Here is a 19741-nt window from a genome sequence, read left to right as displayed (position 1 = left end):
CCTGTAAGAGGTCTTAAACTAAAGTACAGCTACTGGACGGTAATTCTGTAGATAAGGACTGAAAATTTGCTCAGGTCCAATGTAGAAACTCAGAAAAATCCTTTAGAAAGCTCGTTTTGTGCAAGTGTTTTAGCAGTGTCCATAAATTGGGAGGTGCGGGGGGGACGGGGGAAATGGAATTCAGTGGCTCTTGAGCTCACAATTGCGGGATGATTGTCAAAAAATTGTGGCAGAGTTGTGGATAAGCCATGGAAAATTGCGGATTTTTTTATTTTTTATTTATTTTTATATTTTATTACTTTTCCACAATTTTCTGCAGCCACTGCATTTTGGATTTCAGATCCACATACTAATCAGATCCAATCAATCCTATTTCTAGATCTAGAGAGAGCAGCTCAAAGTGATATAGCACCGATACAAAAAAGTATTCAAGTGCTGTCAGGGCTAGCACTGCCTTTATGCACGAAGTTTTTGATTGGTGTCTTTAATTCAAAGGTAAGTATCAGATACTGGTGATTCCATCATTTAAAACTTTAGAAAAAATAGTTGGGTCATAGGATAGCAGCCAATTCTGTTAGTTTTGGTGGTTTGATGGATCACTTTGATGATTACCTGTTCTGTTCATCCCCTCTGAAGAACTTGGCGTTGGCCACTGTCGGAAGACAGGATACTGGACTAGATGGACCATTAGTCTGACCCAGTATGGCCGTTCTTATGTTACAACCACAATTACAGTGCTTATTACTGATTGATGAGCAAGTTTTGAAAAAGCTATTTGATCTGCTGAATAAGGAGACCTATACTAGTAATTGCTATATAATTTAAGCTTTCATTTAAAAATTGTCTAGCTCTTACCCTTCCAGATATCTTCACAATCATCTGATCCAAATAAAAACTGGTGAAGCAGTGTCTTCATGAGTCTGCAGAGAAAAACTTAGTGCCTCTGCAGCTGCTTAGCTTTGACAACCTGTAGCTGAGTAAAATTGATAAACTTCTAGTCTGTTTCACTGCCACTATTCAGAACCTTGTGGGAAGTACTGACAAAATTCATGTCAGTTTTATGTCACTTCTTGGGGGATCTGTGAGCAGCAGCACGGTCTGCATTTCTTGTTATTTCAGGTAATTAACAATGGAAGAGCACCCCAAAAATGGAGAGTGGGGGATGAAAAAAAGATAGGGATGGACCTCTTTCCCCCTTCATCACATGCCACCTCAGTACCTTTCTGGAACTTCGGGACTTTTCAGGAGAGATCAGAGACAGAAAACTCTTCTCCCTTCTAGTAGTTAGAGCACTGAACTTCAAAATTTGAACCCTACTAGCGGGAGGCTGAGATGAAATATAGAGTTACAAATCAGGGTCCAGAGAGAACACCCTAATAGAATTCTGAGTACTTTCCCTTTCCTAGCAGCTGGGATGACAGGAGTGCCTGGCTTCTCACAATGATGTTGACCCGAGACCTTACTGATGGTCGTTCCTTACCCTTACTTTCTACCCTACATGCTCTTTTTTTTTTTTTTTTAAATCTATTTCTAGCTATTTGGTTTAGCCTTCTGGCAAGTAGGCGTCTCGTAAACTTTTCAAACTTTGATGATGGCAATACAAATTTACAAAGATAAAACATAGAAAAAATACTACCGAGGGAAAGATACCCAAAGACCAAAAGGAATTTTTTGAAGAAGTTATTTTAATTAAATGTTCTAAAAACATCAGCAGTATTGTGATTTCAGGCTAAAATTACTGTGGCTGAGGTCAGTCCTGAGTGGTGGTTTGACTGGAGTTTATATATACTTACAAAATCTTTTCATAGACATTCTTTAAGATTAATCTGTCAGTACTTTACTAAGGCTACGTCTACACTACCGCGGTAAGTCGACCTACGCTACGCAACTCCAGCTACATTAATAATAATTAATAATGTAGCTGGAGTTGATGTACCTTAGGTCGAGTTACCACAGGGTCTACACTGCGGGGGGGTGGGGTCAATGGGCGAAACTCTCCAGGTGACTTACCTTATTCTTCTTGTCGGGGGTAGAATACAGGGTCGACTAGAGAGCGATCTGCTGTCGATATGGCGGATCTTCACTAGACGTGCTAAATCGACCGCCTGTGGATCAATCTCAGAGCATCAATCCCAGCTGTAGTGTAGATGTAGCCTAAATGACCAATTGTTTTCTCCTCCTGTCTGCTTCTATGTGACCTTAGTTTGCCCTTGTTTGACCTTAGTTTTTAATATTTTTCTTTCAAAGTAGATGCCTTCATGGATATAATTTGTTTATATGTTTTTCAAAATAAAACAAACCTAATGATGTCCAAAACAAAATTCCTATAACCAATATGGTTTGTAATTTTTACCCGTGGTCTAGAATGACTTAGAGGTAAGTATTTTTCATTAAACATGACTTTACAAACATTGTCAAATGTTGTGGTTCAAAGGTTAATACATTGAGATTTTTCTGCTCCATTTAATCTACAGAGAAAATATGGGTTATTGTGGACAACCTGCTGCAATGCATACAGTACATTTATAAAGCTAATGGTGTTGGTAATGTTCAATTGAGAACCTGCCAATGATTTCTCAATGTTGCCAGAGATGTCAGCAGAATGAGGTCACAATCTACTTTAATGTATCCTAAAGGTCCTAAGAATGGCCCTGCTGGGTCAGACCAAAGGTTCATCTAGCCCAGTATCCTGTCTTCTGACAGTGGCCAGTGCCAGGTGCCCCAGAGGCAGTGAACAGAACCGGTAATCATCAAGTGATCCATCCCCTGGTTGCTCATTCCCAGCTTCTGGCAAACAGAGGCTAGGGACACCATCCCTACCCATCCTGGCTAATAGCCATTGATAGACCTATCCTTCATGAAATTATCTAGTTCTTTTTTGAACCTTGTTATAGTCTTGGCCTTCACAGCATCCTCTGGCAAGGAGTTCCACAGGTTGACTGTGCGGTGTGTGAAAAAATACTTCCTTTTGTTTGTTTTAAACCTGCTGCCTATTAATTTCATTTGGTGGCCCCTAGTTCTTGTGTTATAAGGAGGAGTAAATAACACTTTCCTTATTTACTTTCTCCACCCCAGTCATGATTTTATAGACCTCAATCATATCTCCCCTTAGTTGTCTCTTTTCCAAGCTGAAAAGTCCCAGTCTTATTAATCTCTCCTCATATGGCAGTAGTTCCATACCCCTAATCATTTTTGTTGCCCTTTTCCAAGCCTTTTCCAAGTCCAATATATCTTTTTTGAGATGGTGCAACTACATCTGCACACAGTATTCAAGATGTGGGCGTACCATGGATTTATATAGAGGCAACATGATATTTTCTATCCTATTATCTATCCCTTTCTTAATTATTCCCAGCATTCTGTTAGCTTTTTTTGACTGCCGCTGCACATTGAGTGGATGTTTTCAGAGAACTATCCACAATGACTCCAAAGTCTCTTTCTTGAGGGGTAACAGCTAATTTAGACCCCATCATTTTATATGTATAGTTGGAATTATGCTTTCCAATGTGCATTACTTTGCATTTATCAACATTAAATTTCATCTGCCATTATGTTGCCCAGTCATCCAGTTTTGAGAGATCCTTTTGTAGCTCTTCGTAGTCTGCCTGGGACTTAACTATCTTGAGTAGTTTTGTATCATCTGCAAATTTTGCCACCTCACTGTTTACCCCTTTTTCCAGATCATTTATGAATATGTTGAATAGGACTGGTCCCAGTACAGACCCTTGGGGGACACCACTGTTTACCTCTCTCCATTCTGAAAACTGACCATTTATACTACCCTTTTTTTCCTATCTTTTAACAAGTTACCATGAGAGCACCTTCCCTCTTATCCCGTGGCAGCTTACTTTGTGTAAGAGCCTTTGGTGAGGGACCTTGTCAAAGGCTTTCTGAAAATCTAAGTACACTATATCCACTGGATCACCTTGGTCCACATGCTTGTTGACCTCCTCAAAGAATTCTAGTAGATTGGTGAGGCATGATTTCCCTTTACTAAAACCATGTTGACTCTTCCTCAACAAATTATGTTCATCTATATGTCTGACAATATTGTTCTTCACTATAGTTTCAACCAGTTTGCCTGATACTTACCGGCCTGTAATTGCTGGGATCACCTGTGGAGCCCTTTTTAAAAATTGGCGTCACATTAGCTATCCTCCAGTCATCTGGTACAGAAGATGATTTAAATTATAGATTACAGACTACAGTTAGTAGTTCTGCAATTCCACATTTGAGTTCCTTCAGAACCCTTGGGTGAATACCATCTGGTCCTGGTGACTTATTGCTGTTTAATTTATTAATTTGTTCCACAACCTCCTCTAATGATACCTCAGTCTGGGACAGTTTGACAGAGGTCTTCCTCTTTTCAAAAAGAAAAAAGTGCATATTAAAAGGAAACTGTCAGAATCTGTTGGAGAATGTCATCATAATTGTAAGAATCTTTTCTTCTAATTCATTACTTTCACCAGAAACTTCATTTTAATTAAAAAGTCAGTTTATTCAGAATGTCTGGCTGATTTGTGCTTTTTTGATGCACGATCAGCAGAGGGAGCACAAATTAAATAGCATACTGATCCACTCCTCAGAAATGAGCTGACATCATTGATGATGGTGGGGGGGATGGGGGGAAGGGCCCTCAAGCAAGGAAGTAAACAGAAATATGTTAATTTTAAGCTCCATTTCAAACATGAAAAATATCAATATTTGCCTAATAGGGAAAAAGTTATTGGCAAATGTGTTCTCAAGCCAAGAGAATAGCATGAAAAATGGAGTCAATATTAAGAACTCTAAAAAAAAGTGGATGCTAGAGGATGAGAAAAGCACTTGAAAAAACGAATGTTTATTTTTTTTACTCTTGCCAACCAAGTTGTTTGTGCTTTGACATCTTTCTGATCTCTCATATTTTTTCCAAAAGAGTCTGGAAATGGCCTTTTTTCAGGAGATAAAGCTGGCTTTGGGGATGAAGTGAATGTTCTTTCTTGGACCAGGTACTAGAGGTGTTGAGGGTCATCAATTATGATAGCACTCTACTGTAGATCTTAAGCTTGTTTGTGCTACCATTACATGTGTTTGAGCTGCAGTGGCACCAGGAATATTCACTGCGCTGTTACTGGCTCTCTGCCACCTCACCAGCCAACTCTTGAGTTCTTCCTATTTAAACTCACTTTGACAAAAGCTTTTAGCAAATTTTCAGTTGAAAGTACAGGGTGAAATCCTGGCCCTCTCTGAAGACAATGACAAAACTCCAATTGATTTCAACATGGCCTGGATTTGACACAGTGTTTTCAAAAGAGGGGAGTGAACAGTTAACAGCTTTGTATGCAAAGGAAGTAACCTTTTTTTTCTGAGCCTGAAAATGTATTGATGAACCAGAGTAATAGACCCTGCTTATAATGTGGCCATCTGTAGAAAGAATACCTTTTCAGCTTTGTAAGAGACATCGAGAAACTGTCAGACTCAAGTTATCTTAGTGTTTGCCAGTTGAGGATAATCCAACAGCTGTACTTTGCACTCACTCCCTGCAGGCATTACAACAAGGAGAAGATTTCAAAGAATTAAAAACAGCATTTCCATTAGGCTTTAAAAGTTTGGGGTCAGACAAACATCCTTGTTTGGTTTTCAATGAAAAATGCCAGGAGACCAAGGGTGATCTCCTCCTGATTTCCTACATGGCATAGTGTACCGCGGAACTTCCCTTTTTTTAATTTATTTTTTTAGGTGGTGGATTTTCCCCTTGGAAAAAAATGTTTCAACATTGGTTGCTCTAGTTCCTAGGGTTCATTGATTGATTGTGCCTGTCAAGCTGTCTGGAATAGCTCATGACTATGAGTGCCAACCTCAGGGCAGACTGTCAAAAAGCAGAGCACAAACCCCAAACTGGTTGTGAAGTCTATACTTAGATTTTTCCAACCAAGTATCAAGTGTGAACTCCTCAAGCACTATAGTAGCCTAATCATGGAGTCACAGACAGTCCCCTTGTGTACTGCAGTCTATCTTGCCCCCCCAGGCAAACTTACCTTTGTTATAGATGATCTCTTACACAAAAAATCACAACAATATTCAGGTTACTCCCAGTCCCATAGAACCAGTAACTGACCCCAGGTAAATTGTACTTTAGATCTGTCACCAAAGACAATGCTTGTAGTCATGCCTAAAAGTTTATTAACCAGGAAAAAGAAATGAGTGTTATGTACCAGATTAAAGCAGTTAAACATACAGACACAAGTGAGTTACAATCTTTAGTTTCAAAAAGTAATAGAAGCTGCTGTAACGTACAAGCTCAGTGTGTCCTTTAGGGCTAACCCAAGCTAAGCCCCTTGGGGATCCCTTGCTTATGCTGAGAAATGTTGCCCTCTCAAATTCCAAGCAGCATAGTGATACAGATCCGATTTCTGTTCAGGGATTTTTATTCCTTTCTCCCAGAGTTCAAACTGTGATGAGCCAAGGTTGGGGTGTCCTTATTCTATGGAAACACCATTAGTTTGTCACGTTGAAATTTTGAATCTCTATAGTTGGCCTACACCATGCTAGTTCAGCTTTCAAGGAATTTTTACACAGGAGAAGTAAGGAGAGCCAACAATATTTTTAAAGCGTTAATATTAATTTGGTAAAAGCAGAGAAAAGTCTTGGTGGTGTATTTTCCCTCTGTGTCTGGAGAATTTACATGTGTAACTCTCCTGTATTTGTCGGTCTCTGTATATGTTTATATGCTGACTGTAGTAACTGGAACAACTGTTTTGGGCAGTGAAAAAAGAGAAGTAGAAATTTAGGGAAAACAAAACTTTTTCACCAGGAATTCATTATGCTGTAACAAATTATTTGCCATTTTTTACGGAACTTAATTAGATTAATTTAAACAAATGTATTTCCAATTATATTATTTGACATGATGGGACTTCGGCAAAGAACTGAAGCATGCTGTCACCGCTTTCAAACAGGACTATTTATTTTTATCTACTTTACTACTTTATCTATTGTTTACTTTGACTATCTGCTTTACAAAGCTGATGACAAAGAGCCAATAAAACACAAAGATTTTATTTATTGAATTACCAGAACAGACTGTGTAATTTTCCGAAAATGAAGATGATAATCTATAGCAGTGTTTAAACAAACTGGCTCCAGAGTCAGCCTAGAATGACAAAAATTGAAAAGGCAAAGAAAAGGTTCTTTGTGGTGTGCAAAACCACAGTTAACATATTTCTTAGAGGCTGTTGAATTCCCACTGTCCCTGGGGTTGGCTATTTCACCATCTGCAAAACTGAGTACAATTTTAACTCCTACCAAACAGTGGCAAATTAATTTTACCTTCCTCTGGCTGGCATAAAAGAAATACTACTTAATGGATTTGTAAGCCCCCGTCGGAAGGGCAGACTGGATGAGAGATGGGGTTGCTCATGATTTCCAGAGTTCTGTGAAAACTGTGAGATGTTTTCTACTGGCAGGAAAACTAGAGAGAGAGAAAACTGAATAAGGTTCTTATTTTCGGTTGAATGTAACCGTAATATTTTACTGATACACATGAAAAGCCTTTAGTTTTTCTCAGTACCTCTGTTTCTGTTTTCTTCTTAATTTTGCATTACATTTTTTAGGAAATTATAATAAATGTGGCACCTCTTGTATCTCTTATTTGAAATAGATAATTTATTATCTTCTCTTTAGAATTTGAAATTAATATATATTTTAATTTGCTCTTTGTATTTGCTGTCAGTGAGAGCTGAACAGAACATTTCTCCCTTATTGATCACATTCCAGGCACTGTTGTATATGCAGCTTCTGCAACTTTATAAGAAATTGCTATGATCATTTTAATATGCTGTAAAGCCCTTTAAAGCTTATTAATCTTTTTGGATAATGTTCTGTTTAGACTCTTTCCCCCAAAAGCTACCTCCTCACCACCAAGACTTTGACCACAGCACCTGCAGCAGTTCCAGCCATCGGTGAACTCTTTGAAAACTGACCTTGGCTCTAGAATAGAGACTCCTAAAGGACACTGTGAAGATCCCTGCCTTACCTTTGTTGCATTTTAGATGGGCTGTGGGAGGAGTGGATGAATTTTTTTATGCTTTGTTCTGTTCTATGTGTTCAAGAGAAGGGAGGATTGTTTGTATGGGTTGAAATCTTGGCTCCACACAGTCTGTTGATGTAAGTGGGGCAAGGATTTCACCCACAATGTGGGAAGGAGTCAGGAGCTGTGTGTGTGAGATTAATGATCTTGGATTCAGATTGGTATATGGCCACTCACCCAAGTGACTAACCAAAAAAAAAAAAAATTACCAAACAAAACAAAACAAAAAAAAACCCAAACAAAATTGGACATGAGACTTCAATCCCTTATCTTCTAAGTAATACAAGTGTAAATTCATCCAGTTTCAAATGTATTCTCACACAGGATTAACAAAATTATAGTAATGAACCTTTCATCTCTGCCTCTCACTCTTCCCTCCCTCCCCCCCCACTAATTGGGGCCACATCAAAAGCCAGAAGAGTCCCATGTGCTCTCATTGAAACTAAAGCAGACATTTTGACGTCAGCCTGTGTTCCAGTTTTATTAAACTGTTCTCATGGTATTTAAATTAGATCTGGTAATATTGTCAATAGTTTATCTAAATTTAGCCATTTTTTCCTGTACATAATTTGTCCATGAATAGACTTTGATTTGTATATGTCTGTTTGTTCTTTGTAATGGTCTGAACAGTTTATGTGAACAAATATCAGCCTATAACTTGTTTAAATGGTTCACTTACATGGTTTTTGCTATTTTTGGTCACATGGTATTGTTTCTGCTTACTGATAGGGTGTCTGAAACATTACAAGCAAAATAATGAATATATTCTTCCACCCCTGTGCACAAATATAAGGGTGAATACAGATATTTGTATGAGCACAGTTCCCAAAAGTTTTCAGGGACAAAAACATGTTCATTCAAGTAGAAAGAGGGGCATATACCAAAGTCAGTGAACAGCTGTTCTGAATGTGAACAAACATTATGAACAGCATTTTGCAATATTTACCCAGCTCTACTCTAAGTGAAGTAAACCATAATGTCTACCAGGAGAGTATAAATGATTCCAGTTGCCCCTTTCTAGGAAAGGACAAATTGAAAGGGGAATAGTTGGGGTGGCAGTATGTTCTAGTGGATACAGCACCAGATTAAGCCTCAGGAGACTTGGGTTCTATTCCTGGCTCTGTCCCTGCCCTGTTGGTGATATTAGACAAGTCATTCCATTTCCCTATTTGTAAAATGGGGCTAATGATTCTGACCTTTGTAATGTGCTTTGAGAGCTACAGATGAAAAACGAACTTTTACAGCAGTTATTCCTTATTAGTTTTATTTGTATCTGAAGTCCTCAGAGCCATGATGATATGGAGACTGGGCTTAAATTAGGAAATTCTCCATTATTTCTCAGTTATACAGTGTTGTTTCCAAGAAGCATCCAATGTAGTAGCTATAGTGCATAAATTGGAGGGTAGTCACAAAGATGTGGTCACTGTAACATGCATTCTGAGCTGTATTATTAGCTTTTGGTCCCAGTATTTGTTATGATTATGTGTTAAACTAGTTAGTTGTAGTGTTTTTTTGTTGTTGTGTTGCAGGTTTGCTTTTTGGGGTCACACTTACTGCACTCTGATGCAGTATTTATAATTTTGCAAAACCATTATGAAGCACTGATAGGCTAGCTTGAAGATTGAGACCTGTAACTCCTGTATGTGGTATTTGTGGTAACTTTATTTTTGAAACTTACTTTTATTTATACTTATAAAATTGGGGATTCAAAGCTTTGACTAGGAGAAGAATAATTATATGGAAATTGAACAAGTCTGGAATGTATGCTTAAGATATTATCCTTGTGGAGTTTATTGTTTTCCTAGCTGCATGTAAAGCCTTGAAACTGCCTTTGACTAAAGATTTCTGAGAATCTAATACAGGGGTCTCAAGCACACGGGACGCGGGCTGCATGTGGCCCGCAGAGTTATTTCCTGTGGCTCGCCATAGGCGCCGACTCCACCAGCAGCCAAGCTCCCCTCATCCTCCGTCCCCTTCCTTCTCCCTGCCCCCCGAGCGCGCCACATCCCCAGTCCTCCGCCTACCTCCCAGCACTTCCCGCCGCCAAACAGGTGTTTGGTGGCACTTAGGACTTTCCAGGAGGGAGGGGGAGGAGCGGGGATGCAGTGTGGTCAGGGGAGGAGGCGGAGGAGAGGTGGGGCAGGGATTTGGGGAAGGGGTTGGAATAGGGGCAAGGAGGGGGCAGAGTTGGGGCAGGGACTTTAGGGAAGGGGTTGCAGTGGTGGCGGGGAAGTGGTGGGAAGAGGCTGGGCAGGGGTGGGGCCTCATGGACTAGATGAGCAGTCTGAGGTATGAAGTTCAGCATGTATGATTCTTCGCTGTGAGTAGTTGAGAAGAATATTTGTTAAAAGTGGCAACGTATTTTGTATGAATAGTTACTTTAAAAAGTTCCTGCCATTACAGCTATGTTGATAGACTGTTAGTGTAGATCATCATCAGTGTTACTGACCACATAAGGAATAGTTACAGGTGTTTATATTTTATTAAAACCTCTCTTCACATTACAGTTTTAAAAAAGTTAATACACTGACTTTTAATAGCATACTATATTACTCTTCATTTTTTTTTAATTTTTGACTATACTTTTATATCATTGTATGAAAAGGTTTCAGTGATGCAGCCCTTGGGCCAATGTACTAGTCCTCATGTGGCCCTCGTGGTGATTTGAGTTTGAGATCCCTGATCTAACAGCTTGTTCATGACTTATTAACTAAGGCTCCAACAATATGATTTTGGTTATGCTTGTCATGTACTAATGCTTTCAAAACCATGGGCATTGCCTCTCCACGAGTATTCGCTTCAGTTGTTGGATATTTGTAAAGAGATAGCTTGCACTTAATTTTGCATTTAGCTGTTGAATAGGTAAGTATGTTAATATCTGTGGACTGGGTTTTTGGGAGAAAAAAGTGCTCAATACGCTGTATGTTACCCCCAATGACCAATAACTGACGCTTCAAATTTTCTGTATAGTTTATTTTTCAAATATTATCTAATAAACTTTTAAATCTCTGATTTTCCCTCTGCTTAATACTTTAGCATTGTCCCCCTTTTCCTTTCCACTTCTTTTTATTAATTTCTTTTAAATGTGTATGCTCCTAGATTTTTGAAACTGATTTATAGCTTTTGTTGTCATCAACAAACTGGTGAATATTAACTAAAGGGATTAATTATGAAATTTCTTTTAAAACAAGCAAACTTTTCTTGTTAAATCCTAGGTATTATGACTGCAGAATTATAGCAATATGACCTAATTTGAGTGCATGTAGTTATTAGCAGTTGCAGATTGACAGCACTGAACACTTCTGGCCACAGAACATATAAACCAGGGACACGGTATTCATATAAACATCATCATACCTTCTGTTTAAAAAAACTTAGTTAGCAACAAAGGTTTTAATTGGTGACATCGGAGATGGAAGCTTTTGTGTGTAATATAGGTATCTGCCTACTAGAATGGCTATTGAACAGGACAATAGTTATTTCCCAGAACCATCCAGGATCCCATGTTAACATTCTTAAGAGTGAATGCATTTTCTTCATGTTCCTTTCTGTTAATTTAGAATGTCTCTCTGTTGCAGTTTACCATTTAGTATATCCTCTGCTCTGCCAATAGGCAGCTAATAGAAAGTAGGAGCTCTTTCTAGACCAGGGGCGGGCAAACTATGGGCCGCATACAGCCCGTCAGGCCTTTTAATTCTGCCCTCAAGCTACTGCTGGGGAATGGGGTCAGAGGCTTGCCCCGCTCCTGTGCTCCAGCCGGGGAGCGGGGTCAGGGGTTTGCTGTGCGGCTCCCAGAAGCAGCGGCATGTCCCCCCTCCATGGTCAATGGGAGCTGCAGGGGCAGCGCCTGCGGACAAGGCAGCGCGCAGAGCCGCATGGCTGGCGCCGCACCCCCACATAGGAGCCATAGGCAAGCATGTCACTGCTTCTGGGAGCTGCAGGGGTGGCACCTGCAGACAGGGCAGTGTGCAGAACTGCCTGGCTGCACCTCCGCGTAGGAGCCAGAGTAGGGACATGCCACTGCTTCTGGGAGCTGCTTGAGGTAAGTGCTGCCCAGAGCCAGCACCCCTGAGCAACCCCCGCACCGCAACCCCCTGCTCCAGCCCTGATCCCCTTCCCAGCCCAGACTACCCTCCTGCACCCCAAACCCCTCATCCCCAGCCCTACTCCAGAGCCCACACCCCCAGCTGGAGCCCTCCCTCCCCCCATCCCTGCCCCAGCCCGGAGACCCCTCCCATACCCTGAACTTATCATTTTTGGCCCATCCCGGAGCCCTCACCCCCTCCCACATCCCAACCCCCAATTTTGTGAGCATTCATGGCCTGCCATACAATTTTTATATCCAGATGTGGCCCTCAGGCCAAAAACTTTGCCCACCCTGTTCTAGAAGCTCAATTATTGCCAAAAACAATTCCAGAGGCTCTGCCTCATTTATGCCCGATGGCTGAAAAAATAATGTGGCTACAACAGATGGTGATATATCTGAGGTTTATCTTTTCATATCTTAGGTAGTAATTGATTATTATTGATAAGATGTTAGTAACTGAAAATAGTATAGGATTTTTTTTCAGTTTCTTCGTCAGTTGGAGGCTCATTGCATTACATGGTATTCTGGTTTGCTCTTTCAGGACTTCTCCAAATCCTATTGAAGTCAGTGGGAGTCTTTCCACTGATTTATTTAATAGTTGGATTGAGCTCCTGATGCAGATGAGCTATGTAAACTAAACATGAGTATCCATTTAGTTTTATTCTTGCCTGCCTGTCCCCTTTTATGATTTGGAAAACAAATAAAGATATAGTATTTTTAAAGGATTTATATTTTGGGGAAGAACAGAGTTTGTTGTTTTTAAATCTATATGTTCTGGAAAGTAATAGCATCTGGCCCTTTGGAAAATGCTGTTTTAGATACATTTGCTTGAATATTTGTTTTGGAGAACTTTAAGGACACTGTAGACATTAGATAATGGAATCCTCTGCAACCACTTGACAGTTACATTGCAAGTTTTTGTGTTTTCATCCCATCCTGCTGCTTTCCTGAACTCTCATCCACAGAAATCAATCTGTTTGATGCAACTGAGAAAAACAAGACAATGCATTCTTCTTATTGTTTCTCACTCTTTTCTTACCCTCTCCTCAAGACATACTTTTGATTGTGACTTCTGAGTTCTGCCATAGCATTTTGCCTTGTGAACTGGAACTCAAGGAATTCCCCCCAGTAAGAATGTATTTTGATGGAATTATGTTTCCTCCTTTTGTCATAGCAGGTAAATCTATGTTTGTTTTCCTGTGCTCCCTTATTTAACTGGAGTGACCACAAATGAATCAGGTTTAGTCCTAGATTTTACCTGATCAAAAGCAATTCTTACATAATATCTGTCTTTCAAATAAAGATTCAAAGTAGCAGATCCTTTCCCAGTTTGAGATTTTTAAAGCTTAAGATGTCATTTTTAAACTGCAGAGGATTTTTATGCTGTCTATAAAGAAACTGCACAATACAAAAAGGAACAACTGGTGTACATTCAGGTTAGCAGAGTTTAAAATTAGTTTTAAGTAAATATTTACCAGACAGTCTTGTATATTGTATTGTAGTCTCTTTCCGTGAGGGTTTCAAAGAGATCAGAGCTGTTTTAAACAAACAAACAAACAAACAAAAAAAGTACTGAATCAGCTGGCTAGTCATACTTAATTGTAGTTTTAAAATAATATGTTTAGACTCTTTGAGAAACTATTTGGAGAACTGAAGGTAAATGTCTCAGAGGGATGTTTCCTACAAAGGTAGAAACTGGGTATCAGTTGTGCTCAACAAGGTATAGTAACTTGTCTGTTTGGAACTGTGTACGTTCTGAATTCTTTACCACTTCAGCTGGTTACGTTGTTAGATGTAATTAATTTAAATGTTTTGTTTTATTTTATTCAGCTATGAAGTCTTAGTTTTATTACTTTTTATCCATTTATTTACCATTGGTTCTTGTGAAGAATTTTCTTCAGGTTCACATATTTTCTAATTAGATTGAGACCATTTCCTATCTTTAAAATAGTCATAAAAATATAAATAGCAAGCAGGCAACAAAGTTAACAAATTCTATATGATGTATGAAGACTAAAGGACTCAGGATTTGATAAGGGGGAGTCCTCACCTTTAACCTCTAGTTTACTGAGTTGGCACCATCTGGTGACTTTTTACTGTTCTGTATGAAATGGTTTAGGATTGAAGAGTAAAACTGCAAATTAATAGCTATTCATATAGCATATAGCAAATTCACATTAAAATAGGATTGTAGAACAGCCATATAGTAGTGTGAGAGAGTCTTACAGCTACCTAGGAATTTAACAAAATGACATGTTATTTACTAACATCTTATCAAAGATTTGCAATTAACATCTCTAAGACTGCATGAAAAGGTAATTTCTTTAACTATTTTGTTCTGAGATCTCAGAGCCATTCCAATCCAATTTCTGAAGGCAGATAACTTCATTCCTTAAGTACTTCCTTAGGGCTTCATTGAGCCAGGACATCTGGAAGTTTTGTGCAACAGTTTTGTGAAAATAGGACTTTTTTTTTTTTTTTTTTTTAAAGGATCAACTGACTTGTAAAGAAAAGACACAGAAGAATAACTCAAGGCTATTGAGAGATTCTAGATTGTTACGCAGAACATGGATAAATATCACTAGTGAGGATTATACCAAAGTACTGGATTGCCCAAGTGATTTGGCAATGGGGTACAGAGAGATTCATCATTTTAAGATGCCTCTTCCAATCTGGCCCATGTTGGTAGTAATCAAGCAGCTACAGTGGCCAGTCAGTGACCCAGTTGAGTCCTAAGATGAATTGGTCATTGTAGTTCCACTCGGACAGAGATCCACATCACTATAGTAACCCTTTTTGGCAATGATAGAGAGGTCAGTAACAATAGGCATTGTACTGTTAGGCTGCTGTGTGCTTTGAAGATATGAATGCAGCATTATTAATCAAAAAGTTCTGAATTCTGATCTTTGCTCACTATGCAGCCATGGGAAATTCAATCTCTCTGCTACAGTTTCCCCACCTGTGAAATGGGGATAATAATACTTAAGAAGCATATTGTAAAGATTAATTACTGTTTGTATGGAGTCTTGAATGTATCTAAGCATAGGGTCACTTTTCCACTCCCATTGATTTCAGTGCATGCTGGATTGGAGCCTTAGTTAATGCTTCATATTCTAGATTTTCAAACTAATACGCTTAAGCTTAATAAATGTAGACCTAAATCAAGTGTAAAAATTAACATTCATTTAAAGGAAAGCTTTACTGCTAAATTTGTCCATCTTTACCCCCAAATAGTTTGTTTTGGCTTCTTTGTAAAGAAAATATAGTAACTTAATGCAGTGGTCAGCCAGATGTTTATTTTACTAGGTAACACACTGAGCGGGATCTTTCACATTCACAATGTAGGTCTGTTAATGCCTCAGTATTTATTCTCTTTAGTTTTGTGGGAATCACAAGGATTGTAAAATTTTAATCTTTGGTTAAACTCTTTTAACGATGTGTAAATATATGCCATGCCTATTTTTTGGATGAGGTGTGGTGGTGGGAGAATATGGATTATGGACATTAATCAGCAGTTTATTATAGTCACATCTGGATTGCATTAGCTGCAAGTTCAGAGCAGGTGTATTCAGGTGAAAGATTGCATCAATTAGTATTATGTGTTCCTTTTAAAGAGAAGTGCAAAAGTTCTATCTGTTTTTTCTTGTTACTGATATAACTTGTAAATTATAACATTGATGTTTTCTGTATGCTGATTTGACTTTGCATACATATATAAAATAGACTTTTCTAGTTCAATATAACTTCAATTCTTGTTTTTATCTTTTCATTATAATGTACCTTACCTGGTTAAAGGAAAATAAAATTAAGTATATCTTTGAGTGGCAAAACAGAGGTGAAAAGTCCACATAATAGATGACAAGACATTTTAAAATATCCACTGTACGCCTGGAGCTGTTAACATTTTCTGTTGTTGAACATCCAAACAACTAGTGTTTTGTTAATATGCCAGTAGAGTCCCTCACCTAATCAAAACATATTTTTTTTCTGTTTTGCTATTGTTTCTGAAGCTAGCCTTGATGAGAGCTATTCAGTAGAGAGGTCTTTTTTTCCTTTCAGTTTTGTACTGTACAAAAATGATGCCAGAAGGAGAACCCATTGAATAAGTTGTTTCTGTACAGTGTGATGTAATTTTAGTGACTGGACTAGCTTTCTGTTCCGTGTCAACAAACTTGCATGAAAGAAATACATTTTTCTTCACATTTAGATATTTCCTTTTGACATAGTACCATATGTGCAGTGCTGCCATGGCTTATGTATGAAGAAAAAGCTACTTGAAAGGGATGTGTTAAAATAGAGGATATATCTGTGTTACTTGCTTCATTTTGCACAAAAGACTGACTGTGATAGAAAGTTGTTAAATACTGATCCCAGCGCCTATTGTGTAGAAATTCAGTGTGCATAGCAGTAGTACACTTCTATCCCGATATAATGCTGTCCTCAGGAGCCCAAAAATCTTACCGTGTTATAGGTGAAACTGCGTTATATCAAACTTGCTTTGATCCACCGGAGTGCGCAGTCCTGCCCCCCCCCCCAACCCCCAGAGCGCTGCTTTACCGTGTTATATCCGAATTCGTGTTATATCGGGTCGCATTATATCGGGGTAGAGGTGTACTAATCGAGATGTTTGGGTTTCCATTAATAGTAACAAGCATATGTGCCTTTTCTTGTTAAGATTGTGAATAGAGTTTTAAATTCATATTTCTGCCTGATGTAGAATTAGAAGACTATCGGTTTGTCCTTAAAGGTTTAGGCTAAAATATTTCTTCTTTACTAATGCATAAATAGTTAAATAGCTGAAAATGAAGGATTAAATGTTTTCCTCTTGGTGGTTGTGGTGGAGCAAACCGTGCAGCAAAATTTACAGCTAATCTAGTGGAAAGGGAGAAATGGTTTATTTCACACATTTTCAAACCAAATTAGGAGTCATGCAGGGTTTTGAAGAGGAGTCCGGAGCTGGAGCAGCTCTGGAGCAGTGGAGCTGCAGGTTTTTACCTGGAGCTGGACTGGAGCCGGGGCACAGCTCAAAAGCCCTGGCAAGAGCTTCTCTCCCCCCCAACCCCCTTCATGTGCATTCCTGATGGGTCCTTTCCCCACCCCTTCCTATAATATACTAATCCTTGCTTCCTGGTACTGCACGATGCTGAGCACATTGCTTCCATAGCATTGTGTCTGCATGAAGAGTAAACACCCGATCCAGTATCAGTGGGGTAGCCGTGTTAGTCTGAATCTGTAAAAAGCAACAGAGGGTCCTGTGGCACCTTTAAGACTAACAGAAGTATTGGGAGCATAAGCTTTCGTGGGTAAGAACCTCACTTCTTCAGATGCAAGTAATGGAAATCTCCAGAGGCAGGTTTAAATCAGTATGGAGATAACGAGGTTAGTTCAATCAGGGAGGGTGAGGTGCTCTGCTAGCAGTTGAGGTGTGAACACCAAGGGAGGAGAAACTGCTTCTGTAGTTGGATAGCCATTCACAGTCTTTGTTTAATCCTGATCTGATGGTGTCAAAATTTGCAAATGAACTGGAGCTCAGCAGTTTCTCTTTGGAGTCTGGTCCTGAAGTTTTTTTCTGTAAGATGGCTACCTTTACATCTGCTATTGTGTGGCCAGGGAGGTTGAAGTGTTCTCCTACAGGTTTTTGTATATTGCCATTCCTGATATCTGACTTGTGTCCATTTATCCTCTTGCGTAGTGACTGTCCAGTTTGGCCAATGTACATAGCAGAGGGGCATTGCTGGCATATGATGGCATATATTACATTGGTGGACGTGCAGGTGAATGAGCCGGTGATGTTGTAGCTGATCTGGTTAGGTCCTGTGATGGTGTTGCTGGTGTAGATATGTGGGCAGAGTTGGCATCGAGGTTTGTTGCATGGGTTGGTTCCTGAGTTAGAGTTGTTATGGTGCGGTGCGTGGTTGCTGGTGAGAATCTGCTTAAGGTTGGCAGGTTGTCTGTGGGCGAGGACTGGCCTGCCTCCCAAGGTCTGTGAAAGTGAGGGATCATTGTCCAGGATGGGTTGTAGATCACTGATGATGCATTGGAGAGGTTTAAGCTGAGGACTGTAGGTGATGGCCAGTGGAGTTCTGTTGGTTTGCTCCCTATACTTCTGTTAGTCTTAAAGGTGCCACAGGACTCTCTGTTACCCGATCCAGGAAAGCACTTAAACATATTGCTTGGTTTTACTCATGTCAATAATCCTATTGAATTCAGATGCTTAAAATAGTATATGGTTCAGTAGTTTGCTGAACCTTTTTTCAGAAGATTAGCTGGCATGTTCCTATCTAAACACAGTTGTTTTCTTTTTACGATAGAACTTTACATCCTTAAACAGTTGGAATAATCTGAATTTATTTTAGTCAATGCTCTGCTGACTTTGACAGGTGAGGCACAAATCACAAAGTAGTTATTTCCATCCCCACCTGATGTATAATTAGTAGCTATTAAAAGCTTACCTGATTTATAGTTAAGAAGCAAGACGTGGAACTGGAGCTGCCACCACCGCTACCTGGGCTGGCATGGGAGAAGAGCATGAGGCAGTTCCAGGGCTCGGCGGCAGCTCCTCATGTATATGCATGGCACACACCCCCCAATGGGAGAGAGGGCCAGGACGGCCCCCCACACAGATCCATCCCCGGCCCTTGCAAGCTCCCTGCAGCCTGGGCTCAACTGCTGCAGTCCTCCTATGGGCTCACCAAGCGGTAGTTACCACAGCAGACCCCTTTTAAAGTGACTCCTGGGTGTGGGAAATTGTCATGGTAACAAGTCAGCTTCTTGCACTATTAGCTATACCAAGGTTTGAGCCTTACGCAGCATTACATTCTTCAAACTCTTTGGCATTGCATTTTGCGACTGGAGAGAGTGAGTTGTGACATTTAAATCAAATCACAATTTGTCCTTCAATCTGTATATATTTATGAATTAAATAAAAAGAAATATACACAATATGTTTTGTAACTTTTGGGAATTCTTGGTTAGGCTGTGCCTCACTTGCCTGGTCTGATGAGCTGCCCCTGAAGTGCTGCAAGACTAGTCCCTCGAGGGGGTTCCAATATTCATTTTACTGTACCAAGTGACTTCAGCACCTCTCTCTGGTCAGAGGTCCCACACAGCCTGCTTCTGTGTGAGCCACTCTTCACAACTGCCATGGAACATTTCCCACCCAGCAACTTATATCTCTCCAGCAGATTCATGGCCCTGCCTTCTGCTGACCTACTACTGTATCCTGGAAATTGAGGGTGTTCTTCACATTCCAGGAGGTGTCCAGAAGCTTGCAGAGTTGTACCTGAAGTCACAGTCCACTGTTTAGATTAATTATATTTTCCCATTTTAGAAAGTTTTTCAAATTTTTCATAAATGTCACCTAAATAGAAACATTAACTTAAATGGGTATTGGGCATGCAAATCCCTTAGCCATATTTGAAAACCTCTGCATAAATTCTTAACGTGGTAGAAGGGAATGGCAAAGGCATGTTCTTGAGCATACTTAATGGTTTATACATTACTCTTTCAAACATGCTTATTTTTCTTGGTTCATCAGTGGTTTGGAGTGGTGTCCAAAATGTTGCATTTTTTTGGTGAAGTAGAAA

General features: G+C 39.6%; 1 protein-coding gene across 4 annotated transcripts in view; it reads left to right on the top strand.

The window, feature by feature from the left end:
- LHFPL2 (LHFPL tetraspan subfamily member 2) overlaps positions 1-19741 on the top strand; it is a 195498-nt gene that overhangs the window by 67605 nt on the left and 108152 nt on the right. The window lies entirely within an intron of this gene.

This window comes from Malaclemys terrapin, chromosome 6 (assembly GCF_027887155.1).
Source record: "Malaclemys terrapin pileata isolate rMalTer1 chromosome 6, rMalTer1.hap1, whole genome shotgun sequence".
Classification (NCBI taxonomy): Eukaryota; Metazoa; Chordata; order Testudines; family Emydidae; genus Malaclemys; species Malaclemys terrapin.
This window is presented reverse-complemented; position numbering and strand designations above follow the sequence as displayed.